Genomic DNA, 20,086 nt, shown 5'->3' on the forward strand with positions numbered 1-20,086 from the left:
AGCATCACTCCTAGGATAGTGTTAGGGTTAGGGTTAGCATCAGCCCTAGGATAGTGTTAGGGTTAGGGTTAGGGTTAGCATCAGCCCTAGGATAGTGTTAGGGTTAGGGTTAGCATCAGCCCTAGGATAGTGTTAGGGTTAGGGTTAGGGTTAGCATCAGGCCTAGCATAGTGTTAGGGTTAGGGTTAGCATCAGCCCTAGGATAGTGTTAGGGTTAAGGTTAGGGTTAGCCTCAGCCGTAGGATAGTGTTAGGGTTAGGGTTAGCCTCAGCCCTAAGATAGTGTTAGGGTTAGGGTTAGGGTTAGCATCAGGCCTAAGATAGTGTTAGGGTTAGGGTTAGCATCAGCCCTAGGATAGTGTTAGGGTTAGGGTTAGGGTTAGCATCAGCCCTAGGATAGTGTTAGGGTTAGGGTTAGGGTTAGCATCAGCCCTAGGATACTGTTAGGGTTAGGGTTAGCATCAGCCCTGGGATAATGTTAGGGATAGGGTTAGGGTTAGCACCAGCCCTAGAATAGTGTTAGGGTTAGGGTTAGCACCAGCCCTAGGATAGTGTTAGGGTTAGGGTTAGGATTAGCATCAGCCCTAGGATAGTGTTAGGGTTAGGGTTAGCATCAGCCCTAGGATAGTGTTAGGGTTATGGTTAGGTTCAGCATCAGCCCTAGGATAGTGTTAGGGTAAGGGTTAGGGTTAGCATCAGGCCTAGGATAGTGTTAGGGTTACGGTTATAATCAGCCCTAGGATAGTGTTAGGGTTAGGGTTAAGTTTAGCATCAGCCCTAGGATAGTGTTAGGGTTAGGGTTAGGGTTAGCATCAGCCCTAGGATAGTGTTAGGGTTAGGGTTAGGGTTAGCATCAGCCCTAGGATAGTGTTAGGGTTAGGGTTAGAATCAGCCCTAGTATAGTGTTAGGGTTAGTGTTAGGGTTATCATCAGGCCTAGGATAGTGTTAGTGTTAGGGTTAGCATCGCCCTAGGATAGTGTTAGTGTTAGGGTTAGGGTTATCATCAGGCCTAGGATAGTGTTAGGGTTAGGGTTAGCATCATCCCTAGGATAGTGTTAGGGTTAGGGTTAGGGTTAGCATCAGACCTAGGATAGTGTTAGGGTTAGGGTTAGCATCAGCCCTACGATAGTGTTAGGGTTATGGTTAGGGTTAGCATCAGGCCTAGGATAGTGTTAGGGTTAGGGTTAGCATCAGCCCTAGGATAGTGTTAGGGTTAGGGTTAGGGTTTTCATCAGGCCTAGGATAGTGTTAGGGTTAGGGTTAGCATCAGCCCTAGGATAGTGTTAGGGTTAGGGTTAGGGTTAGCATCAGCCGTAGGATAGTATTAGGGTTAGGGTTAGCCTCAGCCCTAGGATAGTGATAGCGTTAGGGTTAGGGTTAGCATCAGCCCTAGGATAGTGTTAGGGGTAGGGTTAGGGTTAGCATCAGCCCTAGGATAGTGTTAGTGTTAGGGTTAGCATCAGCGCTAGGATAGTGTTAGGGTTAGGGTTAGGGTTAGCATCAGCCCTAGGATATTCTTAGGGTTAGGGTTAGGGTTAGGGTTAGGGTTAGCATCAGGCCTAGGATAGTGTTAGGGTTAGGGTTAGCATCAGCCCTAGGATAGTGCTACGGTTAGGGTTAGGGTTAGCATCAGCCCTAGGATAGTATTAGGGTTAGGGTTAGGGTTAGCATCCGCCCTAGGATTGTGTTAGGGTTAGGGTTAACATAAACCCTAGGATAGTGTTAAGGTCAGGGTTAGGGTTATCATCAGGCCTAGGATAGTGTTAGGGTTAGGGTTAGGGTTAGCATCAGTTCAAGGATAGTGTTAGGGTTAGCGTTAGGGTTAGCATCAGCCCTAGGATAGTGTTAGGGTTAGGGTTAGGGTTAGCATCAGCCCTAGGATAGTGTTAGGGTTAGGGTTATGGTTATCATCAGGCCTAGGATAGTGTTAGGGTTAGGGTTAGCATCAGCCCTAGGATAGTGTTAGGGTTAGGGTTAGGGTTAGCATCAGCCCTAGGATAGTGTTAGGGTTAGGGTTAGCATCAGCCCTGGGATAGCGTTAGGGTTAGGGTTAGGGTTAGCATCAGGCCTAGGATAGTGTTAGGGTTAGGGTTAGCATCAGCCCTAGGATAGTGTTAGGTTTAGGGTTAGGGTTAGCATCAGCCGTAGGATAGTGTTAGGGTTAGGGTTAGCCTCAGCCCTAAGATAGTGTTAGAGTTAGGGTTAGGGTTAGCATCAGCCCTAGGATAATGTTAGTGTTAGGGTTAGGGTTAGCATCAGCCCTAGGATAGTGTTAGTGTTACGGTTAGCATCAGCCCTAGGATAGTGTTAGGGTTAGGGTTAGGGTTAGCATCAGCCCTAGGATATTCTTAGGGTTAGGGTTAGGGTTAGGGTTAGGGTTAGCATCAGGCCTAGGATAGTGTTAGGGTTAGGGTTAGCATCAGCCCTAGGATAGTGCTACGGTTAGGGTTAGGGTTAGCATCAGCCCTAGGATAGTATTAGGGTTAGGGTTAGGGTTAGCATCCGCCCTAGGATTGTGTTAGGGTTAGGGTTAACATAAACCCTAGGATAGTGTTAAGGTCAGGGTTAGGGTTATCATCAGGCCTAGGATAGTGTTAGGGTTAGGGTTAGGGTTAGCATCAGTTCAAGGATAGTGTTAGGGTTAGCGTTAGGGTTAGCATCAGCCCTAGGATAGTGTTAGGGTTAGGGTTAGGGTTAGCATCAGCCCTAGGATAGTGTTAGGGTTAGGGTTATGGTTATCATCAGGCCTAGGATAGTGTTAGGGTTAGGGTTAGCATCAGCCCTAGGATAGTGTTAGGGTTAGGGTTAGGGTTAGCATCAGCCCTAGGATAGTGTTAGGGTTAGGGTTAGCATCAGCCCTGGGATAGCGTTAGGGTTAGGGTTAGGGTTAGCATCAGGCCTAGGATAGTGTTAGGGTTAGGGTTAGCATCAGCCCTAGGATAGTGTTAGGTTTAGGGTTAGGGTTAGCATCAGCCGTAGGATAGTGTTAGGGTTAGGGTTAGCCTCAGCCCTAAGATAGTGTTAGAGTTAGGGTTAGGGTTAGCATCAGCCCTAGGATAATGTTAGTGTTAGGGTTAGGGTTAGCATCAGCCCTAGGATAGTGTTAGTGTTACGGTTAGCATCAGCCCTAGGATAGTGTTAGGGTTAGGGTTAGGGTTAGCATCCGCCCTAGGATAGTGTTAGGGTTAGGGTTAGGGTTAGCATCAGCCCTAGGATTGTGTTAGGGTTAGGGTTAACATAAACCGTAGGATAGTGTTAGGGTTAGGGTTAGGGTTATCATCAGGCCTAGGATAGTGTTAGGGTTAGGGTTAGGGTTAGCATCAGTTCAAGGATAGTGTTAGGGTTAGCGATAGGGTTAGCATCTGCCCTAGGATAGTGTTAGGGTTAGGGTTAGGGTTAGCATCAGCCCAAGGATAGTGTTAGGGTTAGGGTTAGCATCAGCCCTAGGATAGTGTTAGGGTTAGGGTTAGGGTTAGCACCAGCCCTAGGATAGTGTTAGGGTTAGGGTTAGCACCAGCCCTAGGATAGTGTTAGGGTTAGGGTTAGGATTAGAATCAGCCCTAGGATAGTGTTAGGGTTATGGTTAGCATCAGCCCTAGGATAGTGTTAGGGTTATGGTTAGGTTTAGCATCAGCCCTAGGATAGTGTTAGGGTAAGGGTTAGGGTTAGCGTCAGGCCTAGGATAGTGTTAGGGTTACGGTTAGAATCAGCCCTAGGATAGTGTTAGGGTTAGGGTTAAGTTTAGCATCAGCCCTAGGATAGTGTTAGGGTTAGGGTTGGGGTTAGCATCAGGCCTAGGATAGTGTTAGGGTTAGGGTTAGGGTTAGCATCAGCCCTAGGATAGTGTTAGGGTTAGGGTTAGCATCAGCCCTAGTATAGTGTTAGGGTTAGTGTTAGGGTTATCATCATTCCTAGGATAGTGTTAGTGTTAGGGTTAGCATCGCCCTAGGATAGTGTAAGTGTTCGGGTTAGGGTTATCATCAGGCCTAGGATAGTGTTAGGGTTAGGGTTAGCATCAGCCCTAGGATAGTGTTAGGGTTAGGGTTAGGGTTAGCATCAGCCCTAGGATAGTGTTAGGTTTAGGGTTAGCATCAGCCCTAGGATAGTGTTAGGGTTAGGGTTAGGGTTAGCATCAGGCCTAGGATAGTGTTAGGGTTAGGGTTAGCATCAGCCCTAGGATAGTGTTAGGGTTAAAGTTAGGGTTAGCATCAGCCGTAGGATAGTGTTAGGGTTAGGGTTAGCCTCAGCCCTAAGATAGTGTTAGGGTTAGGGTTAGGGTTAGCATCAGGCCTAGGATAGTGTTAGGGTTAGGGTTAGCATCAGCCCTAGGATAGTGTTAGGGGTAGGGTTAGGGTTAGCATCAGCCCTAGGATAGTGTTAGTGTTAGGGTTAGCATCAGCTCTAGGATAGTGTTAGGGTTAGGGTTAGGGTTAGCATCAGCCCTAGGATATTATTAGGGTTAGGGTTAGGGTTAGGGTTAGGGTTAGAATCAGGCCTAGGATAGTGTTAGGGTTAGGGTTAGCATCAGCCCTAGGATAGTGTTAGGGTTAGGGTTAGGGTTAGCATCAGCCCTAGGATAGTGTTAGGGTTAGGGTTAGGGTTAGCATCAGCCCTAGGATAGTGTTAGGGTTAGGGTTAACATAAACCCTAGGATAGTGTTAAGGTTAGGGTTAGGGTTATCATCAGGCCTAGGATAGTGTTAGGGTTAGGGTTAGATTTAGCATCAGTTCAAGGATAGTGTTAGGGTTAGCGTTAGGGTTAGCATCAGCCCTAGGATAGTGTTAAGGTTAGGGTTAGGGTTAGCATCAGCCCTAGGATAGTGTTAGGTTTAGGGTTAGCATCAGCCCTAGGATAGTGTTAGGGTTAGGGTTAGGGTTATCATCAGGCCTAGGATAGTGTTAGGGTTAGGGTTAGCATCAGCCCTAGGATAGTGTTAGGGTTAGGGTTAGGGTTAGCATCAGCCCTAGGATAGTGTTAGGGTTAGGGTTAGCATCCGCCCTAGGATAGTGTTAGGGTTAGAGTTAGGGTTATCATCAGCCCTAGGATACTGTTAGGGTTAGGGTTAACATAAACCCTAGGATAGTGTTAGGGTTAGGGTTAGGGTTATCATCAGGCCTAGGATAGTGTTAGGGTTAGGGTTAGGGTTAGCATCAGTTCAAGGATAGTGTTAGGGTTAGCGTTAGGGTTAGCATCAGCCCTAGGATAGTGTTAGGGTTAGGGTTAGGGTTAGCATCAGCCCTAGGATAGTGTTAGGGTTAGGGTTAGCATCAGCCCTAGGATAGTGTTAGGGTTATGGTTAGGGTTATCATCAGGCCTAGGATAGTGTTAGGGTTAGGGTTAGCATCAACCCTAGGATAGTGTTAGGGTTAGGGTTAGGGTTAGCATCAGCCCTAGGATAGTGTTAGGGTTAGGGTTAGCATCAGCCCTAGGATAGTGTTAGGGTTAGGGTTAGGGTTAGCATCAGCCCTAGGATACTGTTAGGGTTAGGGTTAACATAAACCCTAGGATAGTGTTAGGGTTAGGGTTAGGGTTATCATAAGGCCTAGGATAGTGTTAGCGTTAGGGTTAGGGTTAGCATTAGTTCATGGATAGTGTTAGGGTTAGCGTTGGGGTTAGCATCAGCCCTAGGATAGTGTTAGGGTTAGGGTTAGTGTTAGCATCAGCCCTAGGATAGTGTTAGGGTTAGGGTTAGCATCAGCCCTAGGATAGTGTTAGTGTTAGGGTTAGGGTTAGCATCAGGCCCAGGATAGTGGTAGGGTTAGGGTTAGCATCAGCCCTAGGATAGTGTTAGGGTTAGGGTTAACATAAACCCTAGTATAGTGTTAGGGTTAGGGTTAGGGTTATCATCAGGCCTAGGATAGTGTTAGGGTTAGGGTTAGGGTTAGCATCAGTTCAAGGATAGTTTTAGGGTTAGCGTTAGGGTTAGCATCAGCCCTAGGATAGTGTTAGGGTTAGGGTTAGGGTTTTCATCAGGCCTAGGATAGTGTTAGGGTTAGGGTTAGCATCAGCCCTAGGATAGTGTTAGGGTTAGGGTTAGGGTTAGCATCAGCCGTAGGATAGTATTAGGGTTAGGGTTAGCCTCAGCCCTAGGATAGTGATAGCGTTAGGGTTAGGGTTAGCATCACCCCTAGGATAGTGTTAGGGGTAGGGTTAGGGTTAGCATCAGCCCTAGGATAGTGTTAGTGTTAGGGTTAGCATCAGCCCTAGGATAGTGTTAGGGTTAGGGTTAGGGTTAGCATCAGCCCTAGGATATTCTTAGGGTTAGGGTTAGGGTTAGGGTTAGGGTTAGCATCATGCCTAGGATAGTGTTAGGGTTAGTGTTAGCATCAGCCCTAGGATAGTGCTACGGTTAGGGTTAGGGTTAGCATCAGCCCTAGGATAGTATTAGGGTTAGGGTTAGGGTTAGCATCCGCCCTAGGATTGTGTTAGGGTTAGGGTTAACATAAACCCTAGGATAGTGTTAAGGTCAGGGTTAGGGTTATCATCAGGCCTAGGATAGTGTTAGGGTTAGGGTTAGGGTTAGCATCAGTTCAAGGATAGTGTTAGGGTTAGCGTTAGGGTTAGCATCAGCCCTAGGATAGTGTTAGGGTTAGGGTTAGGGTTAGCATCAGCCCTAGGATAGTGTTAGGGTTAGGGTTATGGTTATCATCAGGCCTAGGATAGTGTTAGGGTTAGGGTTAGCATCAGCCCTAGGATAGTGTTAGGGTTAGGGTTAGGGTTAGCATCAGCCCTAGGATAGTGTTAGGGTTAGGGTTAGCATCAGCCCTGGGATAGCGTTAGGGTTAGGTTTAGGGTTAGCATCAGGCCTAGGATAGTGTTAGGGTTAGGGTTAGCATCAGCCCTAGGATAGTGTTAGGTTTAGGGTTAGGGTTAGCATCAGCCGTAGGATAGTGTTAGGGTTAGGGTTAGCCTCAGCCCTAAGATAGTGTTAGAGTTAGGGTTAGGGTTAGCATCAGCCCTAGGATAATGTTAGTGTTAGGGTTAGGGTTAGCATCAGCCCTAGGATAGTGTTAGTGTTACGGTTAGCATCAGCCCTAGGATAGTGTTAGAGTTAGGGTTAGGGTTAGCATCCGCCCTAGGATAGTGTTAGGGTTAGGGTTAGGGTTAGCATCAGCCCTAGGATTGTGTTAGGGTTAGGGTTAACATAAACCGTAGGATAGTGTTAGGGTTAGGGTTAGGGTTATCATCAGGCCTAGGATAGTGTTAGGGTTAGGGTTAGGGTTAGCATCAGTTCAAGGATAGTGTTAGGGTTAGCGATAGGGTTAGCATCTGCCCTAGGATAGTGTTAGGGTTAGGGTTAGGGTTAGCATCAGCCCAAGGATAGTGTTAGGGTTAGGGTTAGCATCAGCCCTAGGATAGTGTTAGGGTTAGGGTTAGGGTTAGCACCAGCCCTAGGATAGTGTTAGGGTTAGGGTTAGCACCAGCCCTAGGATAGTGTTAGGGTTAGGGTTAGGATTAGAATCAGCCCTAGGATAGTGTTAGGGTTATGGTTAGCATCAGCCCTAGGATAGTGTTAGGGTTATGGTTAGGTTTAGCATCAGCCCTAGGATAGTGTTAGGGTAAGGGTTAGGGTTAGCATCAGGCCTAGGATAGTGTTAGGGTTACGGTTAGAATCTGCCCTAGGATAGTGTTAGGGTTAGGGTTAAGTTTAGCATCAGCCCTAGGATAGTGTTAGGGTTAGGGTTGGGGTTAGCATCAGGCCTAGGATAGTGTTAGGGTTAGGGTTAGGGTTAGCATCAGCCCTAGGATAGTGTTAGGGTTAGGGTTAGCATCAGCCCTAGTATAGTGTTAGGGTTAGTGTTAGGGTTATCATCAGGCCTAGGATAGTGTTAGTGTTAGGGTTAGCATCGCCCTAGGATAGTGTAAGTGTTCGGGTTAGGGTTATCATCAGGCCTAGGATAGTGTTAGGGTTAGGGTTAGCATCAGCCCTAGGATAGTGTTAGGGTTAGGGTTAGGGTTAGCATCAGCCCTAGGATAGTGTTAGGGTTAGGGTTAGCATCAGCCCTAAGATAGTGTTAGGGTTAGGGTTAGGGTTAGCATCAGGCCTAGGATAGTGTTAGGGTTAGGGTTAGCATCAGCCCTAGGATAGTGTTAGGGATAAAGTTAGGGTTAGCATCAGCCGTAGGATAGTGTTAGGGTTAGGGTTAGCCTCAGCCCTAAGATAGTGTTAGGGTTAGGGTTAGGGTTAGCATCAGGCCTAGGATAGTGTTAGGGTTAGGGTTAGCATCAGCCCTAGGATAGTGTTAGGGGTAGGGTTAGGGTTAGCATCAGCCCTAGGATAGTGTTAGTGTTAGGGTTAGCATCAGCCCTAGGATAGTGTTAGGGTTAGGGTTAGGGTTAGCATCAGCCCTAGGATATTATTAGGGTTAGGGTTAGGGTTAGGGTTAGGGTTAGAATCAGGCCTAGGATAGTGTTAGGGTTAGGGTTAGCATCAGCCCTAGGATAGTGTTAGGGTTAGGGTTAGGGTTAGCATCAGCCCTAGGATAGTGTTAGGGTTAGGGTTAGGGTTAGCATCAGCCCTAGGATAGTGTTAGGGTTAGGGTTAACATAAACCCTAGGATAGTGTCAAGGTTAGGGTTAGGGTTATCATCAGGCCTAGGATAGTGTTAGGGTTAGGGTTAGGTTTAGCATCAGTTCAAGGATAGTGTTAGGGTTAGCGTTAGGGTTAGCATCAGCCCTAGGATAGTGTTAGGGTTAGGGTTAGGGTTAGCATCAGCCCTAGGATAGTGTTAGGTTTAGGGTTAGCATCAGCCCTAGGATAGTGTTAGGGTTAGGTTTAGGGTTATCATCAGGCCTAGGATAGTGTTAGGGTTAGGGTTAGCATCAGCCCTAGGATAGTGTTAGGGTTAGGGTTAGGGTTAGCATCAGCCCTAGGATAGTGTTAGGGTTAGGGTTAGCATCCGCCCTAGGATAGTGTTAGGGTTAGAGTTAGGGTTATCATCAGCCCTAGGATACTGTTAGGGTTAGGGTTAACATAAACCCTAGGATAGTGTTAGGGTTAGGGTTAGGGTTATCATCAGGCCTAGGATAGTGTTAGGGTTAGGGTTAGGGTTAGCATCAGTTCAAGGATAGTGTTAGGGTTAGCGTTAGGGTTAGCATCAGCCCTAGGATAGTGTTAGGGTTAGGGTTAGGGTTAGCATCAGCCCTAGGATAGTGTTAGGGTTAGGGTTAGCATCAGCCCTAGGATAGTGTTAGGGTTATGGTTAGGGTTATCATCAGGCCTAGGATAGTGTTAGGGTTAGGGTTAGCATCAACCCTAGGATAGTGTTAGGGTTAGGGTTAGGGTTAGCATCAGCCCTAGGATAGTGTTAGGGTTAGGGTTAGCATCAGCCCTAGGATAGTGTTAGGGTTAGGGTTAGGGTTAGCATCAGCCCTAGGATACTGTTAGGGTTAGGGTTAACATAAACCCTAGGATAGTGTTAGGGTTAGGGTTAGGGTTATCATAAGGCCTAGGATAGTGTTAGGGTTAGGGTTAGGGTTAGCATTAGTTCAAGGATAGTGTTAGGGTTAGCGTTGGGGTTAGCATCAGCCCTAGGATAGTGTTAGGGTTAGGGTTAGTGTTAGCATCAGCCCTAGGATAGTGTTAGGGTTAGGGTTAGCATCAGCCCTAGGATAGTGTTAGTGTTAGGGTTAGGGTTAGCATCAGGCACAGGATAGTGGTAGGGTTAGGGTTAGCATCAGCCCTAGGATAGTGTTAGGGTTAGGGTTAACATAAACCCTAGTATAGTGTTAGGGTTAGGGTTAGGGTTATCATCAGGCCTAGGATAGTGTTAGGGTTAGGGTTAGGGTTAGCATCAGTTCAAGGATAGTTTTAGGGTTAGCGTTAGGGTTAGCATCAGCCCTAGGATAGTGTTAGGGTTAGGGTTAGGGTTAGCATCAGGCCTAGGATAGTGTTAGGGTTAGGGTTAGCATCAGCCCTAGGATAGTGTTAGGGTTAGGGTTAGCATCAGCCCTAGGATAGTGTTAGTGTTAGGGTTAGGGTTATCATCAGGTCTAGGATAGTGTTAGGGTTAGGGTTAGCATCAGCCCTAGGATAGGGTTAAGGCTAGGGTTAGGGTTAGCATCAGCCCTAGGAAAGTGTTAGGGTTAGGGTTAGGGTTAGCATCAGGCCTAGGATAGTGTTAGGGTTAGGGTTAGCATCAGCCCTAGGATAGTGTTAGGGTTAGGGTTACGGTTATCATCAGGCCTATGATAGTGTTAGGGTTAGGGTTAGCATCAGCCCTAGGATAGTGTTAGGGTTAGGGTTAGGGTTAGCATCAGCCCTAGGATAGTGTTAGGGTTAGGGTTAGCATCAGCCCTACGATAGTGTTAGGGTTATGGTTAGGGTTAGCATCAGGCCTAGGATAGTGTTAGGGTTAGGGTTAGCATCAGCCCTTGGATAGTGTTAGGGTTAGGGTTAGGGTTATCATCAGGCCTAGGATAGTGTTAGGGTTAGGGTTAGCATCAGCCCTAGGATAGTGTTAGGGTTAGGGTTAGGGTTAGCATCAGCCGTAGGATAGTGTTAGGGTTAGGGTTAGCCTCAGCCCTAGGATAGTGTTAGCGTTAGGGTTAGGGTTAGCATCAGCCCTAGGATAGTGTTAGGGGTAGGGTTAGGGTTAGCATTAGCCCTAGGATAGTGTTAGTGTTAGGGTTAGCATCAGCCCTAGGATAGTGTTAGGGTTAGGGTTAGGGTTAGCATCAGCCCTAGGATAGTGTTAGGGTTAGGGTTAAGGTTAGCATCCGCCCTAGGATAGTGTTAGGGTTAGGGTTAACATAAACCCTAGGATAGTGTTAAGGTCAGGGTTAGGGTTATCATCAGGCCTAGGATAGTGTTAGGGTTAGGGTTAGGGTTAGCATCAGTTCAAGGATAGTGTTAGAGTTAGCGTTAGGGTTAGCATCAGCCCTAGGATAGTGTTAGGGTTAGGGTTAGGGTTAGCATCAGCCCTAGGATAGTGTTAGGGTTAGGGTTAGCATCAGCCCTAGGATAGTGTTAGGGTTAGGGTTATGGTTATCATCAGGCCTAGGATAGTGTTAGGGTTAGGGTTAGCATCAGCCCTAGGATAGTGTTAGGGTTAGGGTTAGGGTTAGCATCAGCCCTAGGATAGTGTTAGGGTTAGGGTTAGCATCAGCCCTGGGATAGTGTTAGGGTTAGGGTTAGGGTTAGCATCAGGCCTAGGATAGTGTTATGGTTAGGGTTAGCATCAGCCCTAGGATAGTGTTAGGTTTAGGGTTAGGGTTAGCATCAGCCGTAGGATAGTGTTAGGGTTAGGGTTAGCCTCAGCCCTAAGATAGTGTTAGAGTTAGGGTTAGGGTTAGCATCAGCCCTAGGATAATGTTAGGGTTAGGGTTAGGGTTAGCATCAGCCCTAGGATAGTGTTAGTGTTACGGTTAGCATCAGCCCTAGGATAGTGTTAGGGTTAGGGTTAGGGTTAGCATCCGCCCTAGGATAGTGTTAGGGTTAGGGTTAGGGTTAGCATCAGCCCTAGGATTGTGTTAGGGTTAGGGTTAACATAAACCGTAGGATAGTGTTAGGGTTAGGGTTAGGGTTATCATCAGGCCTAGGATAGTGTTAGGGTTAGGGTTAGGGTTAGCATCAGTTCAAGGATAGTGTTAGGGTTAGCGATAGGGTTAGCATCTGCCCTAGGATAGTGTTAGGGTTAGGGTTAGGGTTAGCATCAGCCCATGGATAGTGTTAGGGTTAGGGTTAGCATCAGCCCTAGGAAAGTGTTAGGGTTAGGGTTAGGGTTAGCATCAGGCCCACGATAGTGTTAGGGTTAGGGTTAGCATCAGCCCAAGGATAGTGTTAGGGTTAGGGTTAGGGTTAGCATCAGCCCTAGGATAGTGTTAGGGTTAGGGTTAGCATCAACCCTAGGATAGTGTTTGGGTTAGGGTTAGGGTTAGCATCAGACTTCGATAGTGTTAGCTTAGGGTTAGCCTCAGCCCTAGGAGAGTGTTAGGGTTACGGATAGGGTTAGCATCACTCCTAGGATAGTGTTAGGGTTAGGGTTAGCATCAGCCCTAGGATAGTGTTAGGGTTAGGGTTAGGGTTAGCATCAGCCCTAGGATATTATTAGGGTTAGGGTTAGGGTTAGGGTTAGGGTTAGAATCAGGCCTAGGATAGTGTTAGGGTTAGGGTTAGCATCAGCCCTAGGATAGTGTTAGGGTTAGGGTTAGGGTTAGCATCAGCCCTAGGATAGTGTTAGGGTTAGGGTTAGGGTTAGCATCAGCCCTAGGATAGTGTTAGGGTTAGGGTTAACATAAACTCTAGGATAGTGTTAAGGTTAGGGTTAGGGTTATCATCAGGCCTAGGATAGTGTTAGGGTTAGGGTTAGGTTTAGCATCAGTTCAAGGATAGTGTTAGGGTTAGCGTTAGGGTTAGCATCAGCCCTAGGATAGTGTTAGGGTTAGGGTTAGGGTTAGCATCAGCCCTAGGATAGTGTTAGGTTTAGGGTTAGCATCAGCCCTAGGATAGTGTTAGGGTTAGGGTTAGGGTTATCATCAGGCCTAGGATAGTGTTAGGGTTAGGGTTAGCATCAGCCCTAGGATAGTGTTAGGGTTAGGGTTAGGGTTAGCATCAGCCCTAGGATAGTGTTAGGGTTAGGGTTAGCATCCGTCCTAGGATAGTGTTAGGGTTAGAGTTAGGGTTATCATCAGCCCTAGGATACTGTTAGGGTTAGGGTTAACATAAACCCTAGGATAGTGTTAGGGTTAGGGTTAGGGTTATCATCAGGTCTAGGATAGTGTTAGGGTTAGGGTTAGGGTTAGCATCAGTTCAAGGATAGAGTTAGGGTTAGCGTTAGGGTTAGCATCAGCCCTAGGATAGTGTTAGGGTTAGGGTTAGGGTTAGCATCAGCCCTAGGATAGTGTTAGGGTTAGGGTTAGCATCAGCCCTAGGATAGTGTTAGGGTTATGGTTAGGGTTATCATCAGGCCTAGGATAGTGTTAGGGTTAGGGTTAGCATCAACCCTAGGATAGTGTTAGGGTTAGGGTTAGGGTTAGCATCAGCCCTAGGATAGTGTTAGGGTTAGGGTTAGCATCAGCCCTAGGATAGTGTTAGGGTTAGGGTTAGGGTTAGCATCAGCCCTAGGATACTGTTAGGGTTAGGGTTAACATAAACCCTAGGATAGTGTTAGGGCTAGGGTTAGGGTTATCATAAGGCCTAGGATAGTGTTAGGGTTAGGGTTAGGGTTAGCATTAGTTCAAGGATAGTGTTAGGGTTAGCGTTGGGGTTAGCATCAGCCCTAGGATAGTGTTAGGGTTAGGGTTAGTGTTAGCATCAGCCCTAGGATAGTGTTAGGGTTAGGGTTAGCATCAGCCCTAGGATAGTGTTAGTGTTAGGGTTAGGGTTAGCATCAGGCCCAGGATAGTGGTAGGGTTAGGGTTAGCATCAGCCCTAGGATAGTGTTAGGGTTAGGGTTAACATAAACCCTAGTATAGTGTTAGGGTTAGGGTTAGGGTTATCATCAGGCCTAGGATAGTGTTATTGTTAGGGTTAGGGTTAGCATCAGTTCAAGGATAGTTTTAGGGTTAGCGTTAGGGTTAGCATCAGCCCTAGGATAGTGTTAGGGTTAGGGTTAGGGTTAGCATCAGGCCTAGGATAGTGTTAGGGTTAGGGTTAGCATCAGCCCTAGGATAGTGTTAGGGTTAGGGTTAGCATCAGCCCTAGGATAGTGTTAGTGTTAGGGTTAGGGTTATCATCAGGTCTAGGATAGTGTTAGGGTTAGGGTTAGCATCAGCCCTAGGATAGGGTTAAGGCTAGGGTTAGGGTTAGCATCAGCCCTAGGAAAGTGTTAGGGTTAGGGTTAGGGTTAGCATCAGGCCTAGGATAGTGTTAGGGTTAGGGTTAGCATCAGCCCTAGGATAGTGTTAGGGTTAGGGTTACGGTTATCATCAGGCCTATGATAGTGTTAGGGTTAGGGTTAGCATCAGCCCTAGGATAGTGTTAGGGTTAGGATTAGGGTTAGCATCAGCCCTAGGATAGTGTTAGGGTTAGGGTTAGCATCAGCCCTACGATAGTGTTAGGGTTATGGTTAGGGTTAGCATCAGGCCTAGGATAGTGTTAGGGTTAGGGTTAGCATCAGCCCTTGGATAGTGTTAGGGTTAGGGTTAGGGTTATCATCAGGCCTAGGATAGTGTTAGGGTTAGGGTTAGCATCAGCCCTAGGATAGTGTTAGGGTTAGGGTTAGGGTTAGCATCAGCCGTATGATAGTGTTAGGGTTAGGGTTAGCCTCAGCCCTAGGATAGTGTTAGCGTTAGGGTTAGGGTTAGCATCAGCCCTAGGATAGTGTTAGGGGTAGGGTTAGGGTTAGCATTAGCCCTAGGATAGTGTTAGTGTTAGGGTTAGCATCAGCCCTAGGATAGTGTTAGGGTTAGGGTTAGGGTTAGCATCAGCCCTAGGATATTATTAGGGTTAGGGTTAGGGTTAGGGTTAGGGTTAGCATCAGGCCTAGGATAGTGTTAGGGTTAGGGTTAGCATCAGCCCTAGGATAGTGTTAGGGTTAGGGTTAGGGTTAGCATCAGCCCTAGGATAGTGTTAGGGTTAGGGTTAGGGTTAGCATCCGCCCTAGGATAGTGTTAGGGTTAGGGTTAACATAAACCCTAGGATAGTGTTAAGGTCAGGGTTAGGGTTATCATCAGGCCTAGGATAGTGTTAGGGTTAGGGTTAGGGTTAGCATCAGTTCAAGGATAGTGTTAGAGTTAGCGTTAGGGTTAGCATCAGCCCTAGGATAGTGTTAGGGTTAGGGTTAGGGTTAGCATCAGCCCTAGGATAGTGTTAGGGTTAGGGTTAGCATCAGCCCTAGGATAGTGTTAGGGTTAGGGTTATGGTTATCATCAGGCCTAGGATAGTGTTAGGGTTAGGGTTAGCATCAGCCCTAGGATAGTGTTAGGGTTAGGGTTAGGGTTAGCATCAGCCCTAGGATAGTGTTAGGGTTAGGGTTAGCATCAGCCCTGGGATAGTGTTAGGGTTAGGGTTAGGGTTAGCATCAGGCCTAGGATAGTGTTAGGGTTAGGGTTAGCATCAGCCCTAGGATAGTGTTAGGTTTAGGGTTAGGGTTAGCATCAGCCGTAGGATAGTGTTAGGGTTAGGGTTAGCCTCAGCCCTAAGATAGTGTTAGAGTTAGGGTTAGGGTTAGCATCAGCCCTAGGATAATGTTAGGGTTAGGGTTAGGGTTAGCATCAGCCCTAGGATAGTGTTAGTGTTACGGTTAGCATCAGCCCTAGGATAGTGTTAGGGTTAGGGTTAGGGTTAGCATCCGCCCTAGGATAGTGTTAGGGTTAGGGTTAGGATTAGCATCAGCCCTAGGATTGTGTTACGGTTAGGGTTAACATAAACCGTAGGATAGTGTTAGGGTTAGGGTTAGGGTTATCATCAGGCCTAGGATAGTGTTAGGGTTAGGGTTAGCATCAGCCCTAGGATAGTGTTAGGGTTAGGGTTAGGGTTAGCATCAGCCCTAGGATAGTGTTAGGGTTAGGGTTAGCATCAGCCCTAGGATAGTGTTAGGGTTAGGGTTAGGGTTAGCATCAGGCCTAGGATAGTGTTAGGGTTAGGGTTAGCATCAGCCCTAGGATAGTGTTAGGGTTAAAGTTAGGGTTAGCATCAGCCGTAGGATAGTGTTAGGGTTAGGGTTAGCCTCAGCCCTAAGATAGTGTTAGGGTTAGGGTTAGGGTTAGCATCAGGCCTAGGATAGTGTTAGGGTTAGGGTTAGCATCAGCCCTAGGATAGTGTTAGGGGTAGGGTTAGGGTTAGTATCAGCCCTAGGATAGTGTTAGTGTTAGGGTTAGCATCAGCCCTAGGATAGTGTTAGGGTTAGGGTTAGGGTTAGCATCAGCCCTAGGTAATTATTAGGGTTAGGGTTAGGGTTAGGGTTAGGGTTAGAATCAGGCCTAGGATAGTGTTAGGGTTAGGGTTAGCATCAGCCCTAGGATAGTGTTAGGGTTAGGGTTAGGGTTAGCATCAGCCCTAGGATAGTGTTAGGGTTAGGGTTAGGGTTAGCATCAGCCCTAGGATAGTGTTAGGGTTAGGGTTAACATAAACCCTAGGATAGTGTTAAGGTTAGGGTTAGGGTTATCATCAGGCCTAGGATAGTGTTAGGGTTAGGGTTAGGTTTAGCATCAGTTCAAGGATAGTGTTAGGGTTAGCGTTAGGGTTAGCATCAGCCCTAGGATAGTGTTAGGGTTAGGGTTAGGGTTAGCATCAGCCCTAGGATAGTGTTAGGTTTAGGGTTAGCATCAGCCCTAGGATAGTGTTAGGGTTAGGGTTAGGGTTATCATCAGGCCTAGGATAGTGTTATGGTTAGGGTTAGCATCAGCCCTAGGATAGTGTTAGGGTTAGGGTTAGGGTTAGCATCAGCCCTAGGATAGTGTTAGGGTTAGGGTTAGCATCCGCCCTAGGATAGTGTTAGGGTTAGAGTTAGGGTTATCATCAGCCCTAGGATACTGTTAGGCTTAGGGTTAACATAAACCCTAGGATAGTGTTAGGGTTAGGGTTAGGGTTATCATCAGGCCTAGGATAGTGTTAGGGTTAGGGTTAGGGTTAGCATCAGTTCAAGGATAGTGTTAGGGTTAGCGTTAGGGTTAGCATCAGCCCTAGGATAGTGTTAGGGTTAGGGTTAGGGTTAGCATCAGCCCTAGGATAGTGTTAGGGTTAGGGTTAGCATCAGCCCTAGGATAGTGTTAGGGTTATGGTTAGGGTTATCATCAGGCCTAGGATAGTGTTAGGGTTAGGGTTAGCATCAACCCTAGGATAGTGTTAGGGTTAGGGTTAGGGTTAGCATCAGCCCTAGGATAGTGTTAGGGTTAGGGTTAGCATCAGCCCAAGGATAGTGTTAGGGTTAGGGTTAGGGTTAGCATCAGCCCAAGGATACTGTTAGGGTTAGGGTTAACATATACCCTAGGATAGTGTTAGGGTTAGGGTTAGGGTTATCATAAGGCCTAGGATAGTGTTAGGGTTAGGGTTAGGGTTAGCATTAGTTCAAGGATAGTGTTAGGTTTAGCGTTGGGGTTAGCATCAGCCCTAGGATAGTGTTAGGGTTAGGGTTAGTGTTAGCATCAGCCCTAGGATAGTGTTAGGGTTAGGGTTAGCATCAGCCCTAGGATAGTGTTAGTGTTAGGGTTAGGGTTAGCATCAGGCCCAGGATAGTGGTAGGGTTAGGGTTAGCATCAGCCCTAGGATAGTGTTAGGGTTAGGGTTAACATAAACCCTAGTATAGTGTTAGGGTTAGGGTTAGGGTTATCATCAGGCCTAGGATAGTGTTAGGGTTAGGGTTAGGGTTAGCATCAGTTCAAGGATAGTTTTAGGGTTAGCGTTAGGGTTAGCATCAGCCCTAGGATAGTGTTAGGGTTAGGGTTAGGGTTAGCATCAGGCCTAGGATAGTGTTAGGCTTAGGGTTAGCATCAGCCCTAGGATAGTGTTAGGGTTAGGGTTAGCATCAGCCCTAGGATAGTGTTAGTGTTAGGGTTAGGGTTATCATCAGGTCTAGGATAGTGTTAGGGTTAGGGTTAGCATCAGCCCTAGGATAGGGTTAAGGCTAGGGTTAGGGTTAGCATCAGCCCTAGGAAAGTGTTAGGGTTAGGGTTAGGGTTAGCATCAGGCCTAGGATAGTGTTAGGGTTAGGGTTAGCATCAGCCCTAGGATAGTGTTAGGGTTAGGGTTACGGTTATCATCAGGCCTATGATAGTGTTAGGGTTAGGGTTAGCATCAGCCCTAGGATAGTGTTAGGGTTAGGGTTAGGGTTAGCATCAGCCCTAGGATAGTGTTAGGGTTAGGGTTAGCATCAGCCCTTCGATAGTGTTAGGGTTATGGTTAGGGTTAGCATCAGGCCTAGGATAGTGTTAGGGTTAGGGTTAGCATCAGCCCTTGGATAGTGTTAGGGTTAGGGTTAGGGTTATCATCAGGCCTAGGATAGTGTTAGGGTTAGGGTTAGCATCAGCCCTAGGATAGTGTTAGGGTTAGGGTTAGGGTTAGCATCAGCCGTAGGATAGTGTTAGGGTTAGGGTTAGCCTCAGCCCTAGGATAGTGTTAGCGTTAGGGTTAGGGTTAGCATCAGCCCTAGGATAGTGTTAGGGGTAGGGTTAGGGTTAGCATTAGCCCTAGGATAGTGTTAGTGTTAGGGTTAGCATCAGCCCTAGGATAGTGTTAGGGTTAGGGTTAGGGTTAGCATCAGCCCTAGGATATTATTAGGGTTAGGGTTAGGGTTAGGGTTAGGGTTAGCATCAGGCCTAGGATAGTGTTAGGGTTAGGGTTAGCATCAGCCCTAGGATAGTGTTAGGGTTAGGGTTAGGGTTAGCATCAGCCCTAGGATAGTGTTAGGGTTAGGGTTAGGGTTAGCATCCGCCCTAGGATAGTGTTAGGGTTAGGGTTAACATAAACCCTAGGATAGTGTTAAGGTCAGGGTTAGGGTTATCATCAGGCCTAGGATAGTGTTAGGGTTAGGGTTAGGGTTAGCATCAGTTCAAGGATAGTGTTAGAGTTAGCGTTAGGGTTAGCATCAGCCCTAGGATAGTGTTAGGGTTAGGGTTAGGGTTAGCATCAGCCCTAGGATAGTGTTAGGGTTAGGGTTAGCATCAGCCCTAGGATAGTGTTAGGGTTAGGGTTATGGTTATCATCAGGCCTAGGATAGTGTTAGGGTTAGGGTTAGCATCAGCCCTAGGATAGTGTTAGGGTTAGGGTTAGGGTTAGCATCAGCCCTAGGATAGTGTTAGGGTTAGGGTTAGCATCAGCCCTGGGATAGTGTTAGGGTTAGGGTTAGGGTTAGCATCAGGCCTAGGATAGTGTTAGGGTTAGGGTTAGCATCAGCCCTAGGATAGTGTTAGGTTTAGGGTTAGGGTTAGCATCAGCCGTAGGATAGTGTTAGGGTTAGGGTTAGCCTCAGCCCTAAGATAGTGTTAGAGTTAGGGTTAGGGTTAGCATCAGCCCTAGGATAATGTTAGGGTTAGGGTTAGGGTTAGCATCAGCCCTAGGATAGTGTTAGTGTTACGGTTAGCATCAGCCCTAGGATAGTGTTAGGGTTAGGGTTAGGGTTAGCATCCGCCCTAGGATAGTGTTAGGGTTAGGGTTAGGGTTAGCATCAGCCCTAGGATTGTGTTAGGGTTAGGGTTAACATAAACCGTAGGATAGTGTTAGGGTTAGGGTTAGGGTTATCATCAGGCCTAGGATAGTGTTAGGGTTAGGGTTAGGGTTAGCATCAGTTCAAGGATAGTGTTAGGGTTAGCGATAGGGTTAGCATCTGCCCTAGGATAGTGTTAGGGTTAGGGTTAGGGTTAGCATCAGCCCAAGGATAGTGTTAGGGTTAGGGTTAGCATCAGCCCTAGGATAGTGTTAGGGTTAGGGTTAGGGTTAGCATCAGGCCCAGGATAGTGTTAGGGTTAGGGTTAGCATCAGCCCAAGGATAGTGTTAGGGTTAGGGTTAGGGTTAGCATCAGCCCTAGGATAGTGTTAGGGTTAGGGTTAGCATCAACCCTAGGATAGTGTTTGGGTTAGGGTTAGGGTTAGCATCAGACTTCGATAGTGTTAGCTTAGGGTTAGCCTCAGCCCTAGGAGAGTGTTAGGGTTACGGATAGGGTTAGCATCACTCCTAGGATAGTGTTAGGGTTAGGGTTAGCATCAGCCCTAGGATAGTGTTAGGGTTAGGGTTAGGGTTAGCATCAGGCCTAGCATAGTGTTAGGGTTAGGGTTAGCATCAGCCCTAGGATAGTGTTAGGGTTAGGGTTAGGGTTAGCATCAGCCCTAGGATATTATTAGGGTTAGGGTTAGGGTTAGGGTTAGGGTTAGAATCAGGCCTAGGATAGTGTTAGGGTTAGGGTTAGCATCAGCCCTAGGATAGTGTTAGGGTTAGGGTTAGGGTTAGCATCAGCCCTAGGATAGTGTTAGGGTTAGGGTTAGGGTTAGCATCAGCCCTAGGATAGTGTTAGGGTTAGGGTTAACATAAACCCTAGGATAGTGTTAAGGTTAGGGTTAGGGTTATCATCAGGCCTAGGATAGTGTTAGGGTTAGGGTTAGGTTTAGCATCAGTTCAAGGATAGTGTTAGGGTTAGCGTTAGGGTTAGCATCAGCCCTAGGATAGTGTTAGGGTTAGGGTTAGGGTTAGCATCAGCCCTAGGATAGTGT

Source organism: Lemur catta, chromosome 22 (genome assembly GCF_020740605.2).
Source record: "Lemur catta isolate mLemCat1 chromosome 22, mLemCat1.pri, whole genome shotgun sequence".
Classification (NCBI taxonomy): domain Eukaryota; kingdom Metazoa; phylum Chordata; class Mammalia; order Primates; family Lemuridae; genus Lemur; species Lemur catta.